We start from the raw sequence: 12,271 nt of genomic DNA on the forward strand, positions 1-12,271 counted from the left end.
GGCAACAATACGTTAATTTAATGTTTGAAAACATTTTCATATTTGTAAATGAATTTTTTCTTGAAAATTTCTCTAAATATAAAAAAAAAGTTATATATATTAATTTAAAAGTTCAGTTTGATCTAATTTTTTAAAAAATTAATGTTAATTAAAAAATTTCCTTTTAAATTTAATGTTAAAATTTTTTTAAAGAATCCTAAGATTTTCTATTCAATACATTCATTAAGTTATTTACAAAATGATAAAAAGAATTAATTAAAAAATCTTGAAATTTTTAGATTGGTGAACTCTAAAATAGTTTTTGGTTTTAGTCTAAGAGCTTAACAGTAAAATTTTTAATTGATGAAATTATAAAAGAGAAAAAAAATAAAAACATGTAAAGCTTACCTTAAATCCATTCCAGAGCTTTTCAACTTTGCTATTTCGCATGCGGAGGCGGACAAGGTTTTCCATGGAAAAATTTAATGGCAAGGACTTGAAAGGGTATTCTTCCCAATCAAGTAAACTCAACTTGTTGGGAAGACTTTTCAGACAATTTGACTTAAATATGAAGCCAGTACCTTCCTTCTTTAAATGAGAAAAAGACCTATAAAATTTCAACAATCTCAAGTTGTGCATTCGTGAGAAGACTGCATCATTCAAATACACCCTTCCAACTTTAGATATGTCCAAAAATAGGCCTTCAACTGCTTTCTTTGCCTAACAATCAACAATGCAAAGGCACAGGAATTTTATATATCAATAATCAATAATTTTTTTTAAATGAAGGAAATTCTTACCTAAACATGGTTTACCATTAATCCAAAACAAAAATATGTGGAATCATATATTTGATAGGAAGTTCCTATCATATACACTATATCTTGAATGCATGATGAACTGGGTTTAAGCAAAAAAAATGTAACGCCCTCACCATAGGTAGTCCGTACATTTTACTGTTCCGACAACCAATGTCTGTTCAGACAGTCAAAATATCTGAAACTACGCTTAAACTATAGTGAGGAGGCATAAATTGATGAAATAAATGTTAAGAAATTATAGGAAAAATTTTGAGAAAATAAAATAATAAAAATAAACCGATATGCATTATGAAAGGCATTTTAGTCATTTCACCCCCAAAGGTGGATTTTGACCTAAATGTCAAAATAGAAATTTAGAGAATAAAATAATTAATACAAATTAAAAATTATGAATTTGAATTAGGGAAAAGAAAAGAAAAGAAAAGAAAAGAAAAAGGTTTATGAAAATTTAGTACAAATTAAGTACACATAAATATATAAAGCACAAGAACAAAACCTACCAAAAGAAAAGAAAAGAAAAGAAAGGAAAAGAAAAGAAAAGAAAAGAAAAAGGTTTATGAAAATTTAGAACAAATTAAGTACACATAAATATATAAAGCACAAGAACAAAACCTACCTACTTTTCTCTCCATCTTCTTCCCCACTTTCCCTCTCTCTTGCCGTCCACCCTTGTGCTCCCTCTCCACCATTTTTGTCAAGCTTTCAAGCTTGATTTTCCAAGCTTCCACACACAAAAACTCATAGCTCCATTTACAAAAAATACTCCCTACACCCTAACAAAGCTATAGATACCAAAAAGAAGCAAAAAAATTGAAGTTTAGCAAGACACCCAAAAAGGTTAGTGCTCAAAACTTTTAATCTCTTCTTTAAGCATGAAAATCATGCTAAATCAAGTGAAGATTTACATGAAATTAAAAAGAAAAATTTGGGAAAGAAACCCTTGAATTCGGCAGCCTAGAGGAACCATGAAAATGATGGATTTTGTTGGTTTTAGTTTAGTTAGGGAAGTTAATTAACAAGGTATTATATGTGGGAATTGATTTCATGGTTATATATGTGAATTTGATGTTTGAAATTAGGGTTGTACACTTGAAAGTGGGGATTTTGTGACATTTTTGAATTTGACCTAATTGTGTTGAGATTGATGATAATAGAAGTGACATGTATGCTTATTTGGAGTTTGGAGAAGGAGGAGATTGAATTTTGGGAGTGTCAAATTTTCTGCAGGTTGGGACTCAATGAGTCCAGTGTGTTTGTTGAACCCTAACTGACAATGTGTGACTCCAATTGGTATGAGGCTAATTGGAGGTGTTTTGGGACATCCAAACCTTCATTTTTCAAGAAGAAATCCTGCTCAAATTCTGTCAAAATCATAACCAATTCTCTGCCCAAACCCAGATGACCAAACACTGCCAATCCAGAAAATGACCAAATGAACAGTACGTGTTCATTTGGTCATAACTCTCTCTATACTGGTCCAAATGACCTAAAATTTCATCAATGGAAATATTAGACATAGGGCTACACTTTTCATGAAGACCACTTGACCCAATTTTGCCTTTAACCAATTCAAATTGTTAGCACAAGTTGGGTCACTAAAACTGCCAACCCAGAAAATGACCAAATGAACAGTACGTGTTCATTTGGTCATAACTCTCTCTATACTGGTCCAAATGACCTAAAATTTCATGAATGAAAAGCTTAGACATAGGGCTACACTTTTCATGAAGACCACTTAACCCAGTTTTACCTTTAACCAAATCAAATTGTTAGCACAATTTGAGTCACTAAAACTGCCAACTCATAAATTTGTCTAAAATACTGTTCCTTTGGTCTTTTGACCATAAATTGAGTTCTATAACCCCAAATTTAGTGATTCAAAAACTGAAATTTAAGTTTAAACATAGAGGAGCAATTGTTATGAAGGAAGTGTGACTAAATAGACATCCTAACCTAGTCAAATTCCTAGATAAAGATAACACATCAACATGAACTTAAAGAAAGCTTCATGAAAAAAATGCTATATATGTTAATTAAAATACTCATAAGGAAAATTAAATATTAAAAATGATATGAATATGTAAATTGGGACTAATGTCCTATTAATATGAAATTAATGGTACCAATGAATAATACTAGAAAATAGTAATAGTGAATAGTGCTAAATTAATTAAAAATGTTTAATTGCCCATAGTATACCTAGACTTATTTATTTAGTTTGGATAAATTGGTATATCAATTAGGGACCACAGATAGCAGTACTGCCTACTGAGAAAATCGTAAACTGACAATATATGTCTGGTATGATTATTCTACAGGCTATATGCCTACTTACTGGCAATTGTGCCTGCTTTATTTCTGGCTTTATATGCCTGACAGCGGGTCTAGTGCCCGACAGCGGGTCTCGTGCTCGACAGCTGGCCTCATGCCTGATAGACGTATACTGGTTACGTCTGGATAGACATATGGCTGTCTAACCAGTATACACCCGTACATCCATCTTTTATAATTTGTTATAGGTTTCTTGGGCACTGATAAAAATTAATTAAGACTTAAAATATAATAAGTAATCATAAAAGATCCCGATAATGTTAATTGTTTTCAAAGAGTAATAAAAATATAAAAGACCCAAAAATTATGAGTTGCAGATATTATTTCAAATGTTAAATTATTGTTATTATAAATTATGCACCACTAAGCGTTATGCGTTGGTTTTCCATCGCGTAGGTACTGGAGATCAATCCCAGCAGCAGCAGCACAGTAGTGCATTGACAGAGCTCTGACCAGATCTGCCATTGTCCAGAGTCACCTCACCGGTCTTTTGTATTTTGGTAGGGCCCATGTATAGACTGGTATTTTGGTTCATTATGTTTAGTCATGATGTAATCACTAGTTTATGATGTATTTCATTTTGGACTTGAAATTAAACTTGAGATTGAAATGAAAACTTGTAATTTATTATCTATGAATTTCCATATGAATGCAATAGATGATACTTCATTTTGAGATCTCATAAATAGTTGTGAATGATATGACAAAAGAAAATATGATATGGAAATATGTGAGATGACTATGAATATGTTAACAGGTGATAGTGGAACCCGCCAGATGCTAATAAAACAGAGGAGATCTGTCCAGGTTTCCACAGAAATAAGATATTAAAAAAAAAAATTCTACACATAAATTACTTGACTTAAATGACAGTAAAATTTACAATAGACATGACAAGACAAGATAAGATAGGGTGCTCCGGCACCGAATGTGGCACTCATCGCTTGGCTACACTGTAGACGGGTGAGGGATGTCACAAAAAATCCTTTAAATGATATCATAAAAGTTTATAGCATTAATAAATTCCTTTTATATGTGTGTGTGTGTGAGACCATATATTTGATAGGTGGATCCCATCATATATACTATATCTTGGATGCTTGATGAAGTGGGTCTAGGCAAGAAAATATCATAAAATTTTATAGCATTAATAAATTCTATATATATATATAAACTCATTCTCTTACTTACCTTATTATCAATTGTGGTCAACATTTGATAGATATCCGTAGAAATCCATAATCGGTTACCCTTTCGCCGAGCAATATCTTGACCCATTTCCACTATCAAATCGTGCATCTCTAACTTGTCATCCACGATAGTTATGAGACACTTATCCATTAGACGAATTATCACCCAATCATCTAATATATCTTCTACCCAGCTTTTGTCATATCCTTTGAAGAAACATGCAATATCTAGAAATATGCTCTTTTCCGTTCTATCTAAAGCATTATAACTTATTTTTAAGACTTTCAGAATGTTTCAGTAACGAGATACCTTCAGTTTATTCAATGCACTTTCCCATTCTTTAGAAGTCCTTCCGCACAAATAGGAACCCAAAACCTTGAGAGCTAATGGAACACCTTTACAATAAGTTTCTACCCTTTTGGACAACTCTACATATTCCACCGGAGGATGGTTTTGTTTGAAGGCTTTCATACTTAGCAGCTGAAGAGCATCACTACAATCCAATCCCTTAACCTCATATATTTTTTCAGCACTGCTAAGGACTTGTTTGTCTCTGCTTATTAAAATGATTCTACTTCCCAACCCAAAACAATCATCATCATTAACAGCTAAAGCTTCTAGTTGTACAGGATCATCAACATCATCAAGAACAGCAAGAACTTTCTTTCTCTTAAGTGAATCCTTGGCAAAAGTGGGTAGCACTTGGAGCATTTCTATTGTAATTTCAATCCCTAGGAGTTCAGAAAAAAAAAGCTTTTTCTTAAATCAACTAGCCCAATTTTTTCTGATTTTGCCCTAACATTGCGAAGAAAACAAATACGATCAAATTGATTATACATTTGACTAACTAGAACTTCAGCTATGGTGGTCTTTCCAATACCACCCATTCCCCAAATTCCTATTACCCGAACATTTGTTGGGTCAATCCCTAACAATGATTTGATTTTTTCAACGTGTAAATCAATCCCAACTAAGCCAGTAGAAGCAGTAAACGAGATGGGATACAATTTCTTCAGAATGTGATCAGCGACTTCTTCACTCAATTCGGATTCAAGCCTAAAGCAATAACATGAATAGACGATGTAACTAGTCCGTGATAATAAATAAAAGAACAGAGAAAGAGCATAATTTTAACAACTTAATATATAGCATTGGAGTTATATATCAGTGAGATTTGACATCATAAATTTCATTCCCCAAACAGATCTTGTTCTATTTTTCCTGATTTTTCTGTCCTAGTGAGGGATTAGAAAGATCCAAGAATTGGGGGATGCATATAAACTTAGGAATCATATCTTTTCTATAATAAGTGCATAGATATAAATCGAAAAAGTTAGTTCTTCCCAGAAATTGAGTAAAGATTTTTATTATCATTTTGGTCAGTTCTTGGCTGGAAAGTTTAACGGTTGAGCAATTAGTTTATATATATATATATATATATTATGCAGAACCAGAGCTGAAAAGAGTTACCTATAGTTATTGGAATCCCATCCAGATAGATTGGCTGCTTCCCTTAAAGCACTACTCCACCTCTCCACCCTGTCTATGCTCTCCTTGAATCGTTCTTTAAGTTTCGCAAATGCTTCTCCGAAATTTCCAGTCTGATTTCTAACATCAGATGGGTTTACATGATAGAAAATGGGTACAACCAATCGCCCCATTGCTTTCATGCACTCTAGTATCTTCAGGAGTTCATCTAGGCACCATCGAGACGACGCATAGTTTTCTGAGAAAATGATGACTGAAATCTTTGATTCTTCGATCACTTTCAAGAGGGTTAAAGATATCTCTTCTCCTCTGTCAAGAGCATCATCTATGAATGTTGTAATATTTTTTCGATTCAAAGCAGCGTAAAGATGACTAGTAAAATTTGGGCGGGTATCTACACCTCTAAAACTAAGGAAAACATCATAGCTCAATTTAGAGGGGATGAAAGAAGATGAACTAGAAGCCATTTATTTGGCAGGAAAGACAAGCAATATGAAAGAAAGTAGACTCTTAGAAGTAAAAGAAGAATGAACTTGGCAAAATGATAAATCTGTCTGAGAGAGTTTATATTATATCATTGCCTGCAACGTCCTTGTTATTCCTCTGTAGCTTCCAGGAAGTTCCTATGAATTTTTTTAAATTCCAGACTTTTGAAACCTATGGATGCTGAAATGACGATTGTGAACTAGACAATTAAAAAATACTTGTCCTTCATCCTCATTATATTCCTATGTAGCATCCTCGTTATTCCTATGTAGCTTTCAGGAATTTTCAATTTATTATTATTATTATTATTTTTAATTTCAGACTTTTGAAGACTCCCTTGACCCACAATTTGCTTTTTGATATGACGATTAGTTTCTTTCTTTTTGATCAGATGTGCGACACTCCTGCTTAGTTCCTTCTTGAAGTCACAAAAGTGAACCTGCGTGGGCGGTGGATCTCTTTATATGAAATTGTGTTATCGAGTAGAGCTTTGATTAAGGATATAAATTAATCAATTCTTTATAAAAAGAGGGATTCTTTTTAAAATAAATAAATAAAAGTTCCATTTGAATTCTATGATTTAAATTTGAAATTTGGATTTCAAATTTTTTATTTAAAATTTAGAATTTCAAATTCATAAATTTAAAAATTTTTTATTTGATTAATAAAAAGAATTTTCATGAAATTGCTTAGAATTTATGAAATTATGTAGAGCTAATATATTTGATTGTAACGTGATGGATTTGAAATAACATGGTAAAGGTAGTTATTTTAAATCTTTAATTTTTAAACTTGCCATGAATACATAGGGTATAAGTCTATGCAATAGATTAGTTCAAATCTAAATTTATAGGGTCAAATCTCTCTATCCAAATATAGCATAAATGAATTCCATATTTAATTTCTCGGTTACTTTTTAAGTCTTATACAAGGACCTATACTGCTTTAATTTCTTGGTTCTTTTTGGGAGTCTTATAGAACAACCTACACTCCTGCTCTAATTTCTTAGTTCCTTCTTGAATCTTACAAAAGGACCTACACTAATACTCTAATTTCTTGGTTCCTTCTTAGAGTCTTACATAATCAACTGCACTATTGCTCTAATTTCTATGTTTCTTCTTGAGTCTTACAAAAGGACCTACACTCCTGTTATAATTTCTTGGTTCTTTCTTGGAGCTTATAGGATGACCTATACTTTTACTCTAATTTCTTAGTTTCTTCTTGAATATTACAAAAGGATCTATACAAATTTTCTAATTTCTTGGTTGCTTCTTGAAGTCTTATAGAATCACCTTACACTATTACTCTAATTTCTTTGTTCATTCATAAGGCTTACAAAAAGACCCACTCTTGCTCTAATTTATTGGTTCCTTCTTAGAGTTTTACTAGAAGATTGCAAAATGAATTCGAGTGGACAGTGAATCTTTATATGAAATAATTAAGAAATTTTTAAAATTTTCTTTCATGGGACAACTTTTCTAGTATCAAATTAAAAAAAAGTATAGAAATAATTTAACTGGATACTAGAAAGGAAAGGTGGGTTCATTCATAAACTTGAGGTATCCATTGTGTCTCTTTTTTGTGGCAATTGTGGAGTCCTCTATAATTTATGATTTTTATTTTAAGAATTTTAACTCAAGTAATTATAATCTATGGTTAATTAAGTACGAACCTTTCTTCCATCATCACACGCAACCATTGAAATCATTCAATTTTAATTTAATAAAATTGTAATTGGTTTTAAAGTTATAAAATTTCAAGTTTAAATCCTATTAAAACCTTAATAATAAAAGAAATACGCACAAAAACCTTCACAAAATAATGCCAAAAAAGAAATTATATAGTTCCTTGAACCCACAATTTGTTTCTTTTTAGCCAATTGTATAGCACTTAGAGTCTATATTAATTTCTTAGTTCCTTCTTGAAGTCTTACAAAAAGATTTATACTCTACTCTATTGGTCTCTTCTTAAAGTCTTACAAAAGGACCCATTAATTTATTTGTTTTCTTACGTCTTACAAAATTAAGGACCTATACTCCTAATTTCTTGGTTCACTTTGCTCTAATTTCTTGGTTTCTCCTTAATTAGAATCTTACAAAACGACCTACACTCCTACCCTAATTTCTTGATTCCTTCTTATAGTCTTTTAATAGCATTGTAAAGTGATTTCTTGTGGGTGATGGATCTTCATATGAGACAAGTAGGTGAAAAATTGAGTAATCTCTCATGTGAAAGAAGGAAAGGGAGCAGGTTAACAAAATCAAAATTTGAGGAAGAGTCGGTGAACCTTCAGTGCGTAAAAAAGGGAAGAGCAAGTGGAGGGACCAGCAGCAAGGAAAAACATCATCATTTTTGCTACTACGCATGTGGGAAGAGAGAAGGAATGAAGCTATGTGAAAAGGAGAAAAACTACAGCTATAGGAAGGGAGAAGGAGGAACGCTGTGGCAAAGGGAGCAACCCCTCCAAATTACCCATCTTTTTTGCTATAATTATAAAATACCCAAAATCAACACTATTCTAACAATATTAGAAATTGCAGTCAAAGTGGTATTAAAATTATTATTTTAAGATTATAAGTTTTTTAATTTAAATTTCAATGAAAATCAATTAAAAAAATTAATAATTGAAGTTAATAATTTTTTATGTATTTGAGGGAGCCTGTAATTAGTTAGTTGTATATAAAAATAAATAAAATGATAAATGATAATTTATTGAAAAAAAAAATTAAGAAACAAGACTTTTCTCCTATTCTTGAATAATGTACATAACTTTCTTCGGTTTTTTTTTTTTTTTTTCCTTAACTTCTTTTAAATACGGACAAGAAAAGGTCATTTTGTTGGGGTGACAGAAGATGAATTAGAAGCTATTTATTTAGCAAGAAAGACAAGAAATATGGATGGCATGAGACTCTTAGAAGCAAAAGTAAACTGAACTTGACAAAATGATAATTCTGTGTGTGTGGACTTTATATTATATGATTCCCCAAGTCATCCTCATTATTCCTCTGTAGTTTACAGAAAATTCCAATGAAGTTTTTAAATTCTAGACTTTTGAAACCCATAGCTATATATAGATGATGAAATTACTCGGAAAGAAGCATACTGAGAAGAATAGGTCACCCCTTAGACCCACAATTTACTTTATTAATTTGATATAATTCCCGTCACCTCTCCAACATTAATTTCTTGATTTTTTTTTCTTGAAGTTTATAAAAGGACTTATTCTACTGCTTTAATTTTTCTAGTTTCTTCTTGAGTCTTTTCTTAGTTTTTCTTGAATCTTATAAAAGAACTTACACTATTATTCTAATTTCTTTGTTTATTCTTGAACTCTTATATGACGGCTTACACTTATACTCTAATTTCTTAATAATTTATTGATTCCTTTGAAGTCTTATAGGGCAACCTTTACAGTTGCTCCAATTTCTTATTTTTTTATTGAGTCTTATAAAAAAATTTACACTTCAATTATAATTTCTTGGAGTCTTATAGGATGACCTATACTCCTAATGTAATTTCTTATTTCCTTCTTAAGTCTTATAAAGGAACCTATACACTCCTCCTCTAATTTTTTTAATTTTTTTTAAGTACTTTTTCTTTCTTTCTTGGAGTCTTAGAAAAGGATTGTAAAGTGAATCCGTGTAGTGGTAATCTTTATACAAAATAATTAAGAATTACTTAAAATTTCCTTCATGAGGACAAATTTGTAGTATCAAATTAAAAAAAAAAAAATAGAAACAATTTAATTGGATACTGGAAATGAAAGGTGGATTCATAAATTTGAGGTGTCCACTGTATCTCTTTTATGGTAGTTGTGAAGTTCTCCATAATTTGGGATTTTTATTTTAACTTTTTAACTCAATTAACTATAATCTTTAATTTTTTAGTTTATTTTTAGAATTTTACAAGAACTTTACTTTGATTTCTTATTTCCTTTTTAGTCTTACAAACGGACCCCAACTGGTGCATACTGATAAGTCCTTCTATTATGGCCTATTTGGAAGCACCTAGCACATGTGACAGTTTCTGATCCCATTGATTTGCTGGTGGCTCACTTTTATCCCTTCTTCTAACTTTCCTTGGCCTGCCTGGTTGCCTCCTCAAGGGTGGTGGCAACATTGGTGGATATACATCATCAAGTTCAATGTCTTTTTGTGGGACAAGATGTAATGCTCCTGCATATACTCTTAAATAGCACGCTATACTATAATAGTTATCATAGTATTCCTCAATATTGCCCCTTATAAACCCAATGGCTCTAGCAGTATCTTTGCAAGGTAGACCACTAATATTCCACCATCCACAACCACAAGTTCTCCTTTCTAAAGATGCAACAAACTTACATGGACGCTCATGAACCTCGTATTCACCTTTTATAGTAGGAAGTAACTTCACAAACCTATTACTTGCAATGATTTTATTTAAAACCTTCTTTGTTTTTGGTGCAACTAGCCCTTCCTAAGCACCTACTTATCAAACCTCTTATGCAGCCTAACCATGCATTTTTGCCTAATTGACTCAATGATATTTATAATTGGCAAGCCCCTCAACTTACCAATCCAGCCGTTGAATGATTCTGTCATGTTGTTGGTGTAATTGTCACACTTGGTTTCAAGCCAAAATGCATGTCTACTCCATTGGCTCAATGGAATCTTAAGCAACAAATCATACGACTTCTGCTCTCTCTTTCATTTCAATTGCTTCACCTGAAGCCAAAACTCATAACTGTGAGTGCTCTTTACTGAATTCTTGAAGTCATCTCTCAACGTCAAACCAGGGAACTCCTTGAAATTCATGAATAGGTGATTATAGCAAAATCTATTATATGCATTGGGCAATATTTTCTTAACTGCGTCAAGCGAACCCTAAATAAAACTAAAATTATATTATTAAATTATAATATGCATAAAATGATAAAAGAATACAAATTGTAATAATTAAATGATTATTTACCTTTTGGCTATCTAACATAAAAATCAAAAGCTTCTCATTAATGCCTCCCCCAATGTAAGAGTATAAATTCTTAAGAAAAAAATCCTAGCTTTCTTTGCATTCTAGCTCCATTATAGCAAAAGCAAGTGGTAACACTCCTCTATTACCATCCAAGACAACAATGGACAAGAAAATACCTCCATATGGCCCCTTTAAATGACACCCATCTAAACCAATGAATGGCCTACACCCATTCTGAAATCCAATTTTTATTGCATCTAACGAAATCCATATCCTTTGAAACACCAAGGGGTCATCTTTATTGATTCTAGTGGTAGGCTGAATCTTCACTACAGTTCCAAGGTTGTACAACTACAAGTAATATATATACTTATGCAACTTCTTGAAACTTTCGTCATACCAGCCTAAATTCTGATCTTCCCCATCTGTATGCTTGAAGGGATCACCATACATGCCTTGAAAAGGATTAGTGTATTTTTTCTTCCTATGCATAGGATCATAAGTCTCATTTTTTACTGTCATCAACATCTACCTCATTATCACAGGCATAATCAGACCACCCATCACCTTTACAATCGTCAAGTATAAAATCCTCATAAGCATTCATGTATAAAACAAAATGGCACACACAGTGACATAAACACACAAAAATCAATAAATCTCTATAAAATATGTTACCTTTACCCCACATTTGTCGACAACAATCCAACACACAGGGACCACACTCTACACCCTAGGAATTATTAGTACCAAAGTTAATATCTCCTTCCTTTTTTTGCAAGATTATCCTCGAGTACAATGTGATAGTCGAGTGACAGAAAGTTTTCGGGTAAATAATGAAGCTTTTGATTGTGAAGAGGACAAAATCTCCTTGTGGGACAGAGAGCATGTAGGTGAGAGTGACATGGGAGAGGGTTAGGGATTCCAAAATTTGGGGAAAGGGTTTTTTTTTTTTTAATTCATGAGGTTATAAGGGCGCACGTTATTAAGGGCAAAATGAGATTTTAAAAAATTTCTCTCTC

General features: G+C 32.1%; 1 pseudogene; it reads right to left on the reverse strand.

Moving 5' to 3' along the window:
- Window positions 1–4,160: 4,160 nt before the first annotated feature.
- LOC110662840 (disease resistance protein RUN1-like) lies at window positions 4,161–6,457 on the reverse strand (annotated as a pseudogene).
- Between the last annotated feature and the right edge of the window lie 5,814 nt (window positions 6,458–12,271).

Source organism: Hevea brasiliensis, chromosome 12, assembly GCF_030052815.1.
Source record: "Hevea brasiliensis isolate MT/VB/25A 57/8 chromosome 12, ASM3005281v1, whole genome shotgun sequence".
Taxonomy (NCBI): Eukaryota; Viridiplantae; Streptophyta; class Magnoliopsida; order Malpighiales; family Euphorbiaceae; genus Hevea; species Hevea brasiliensis.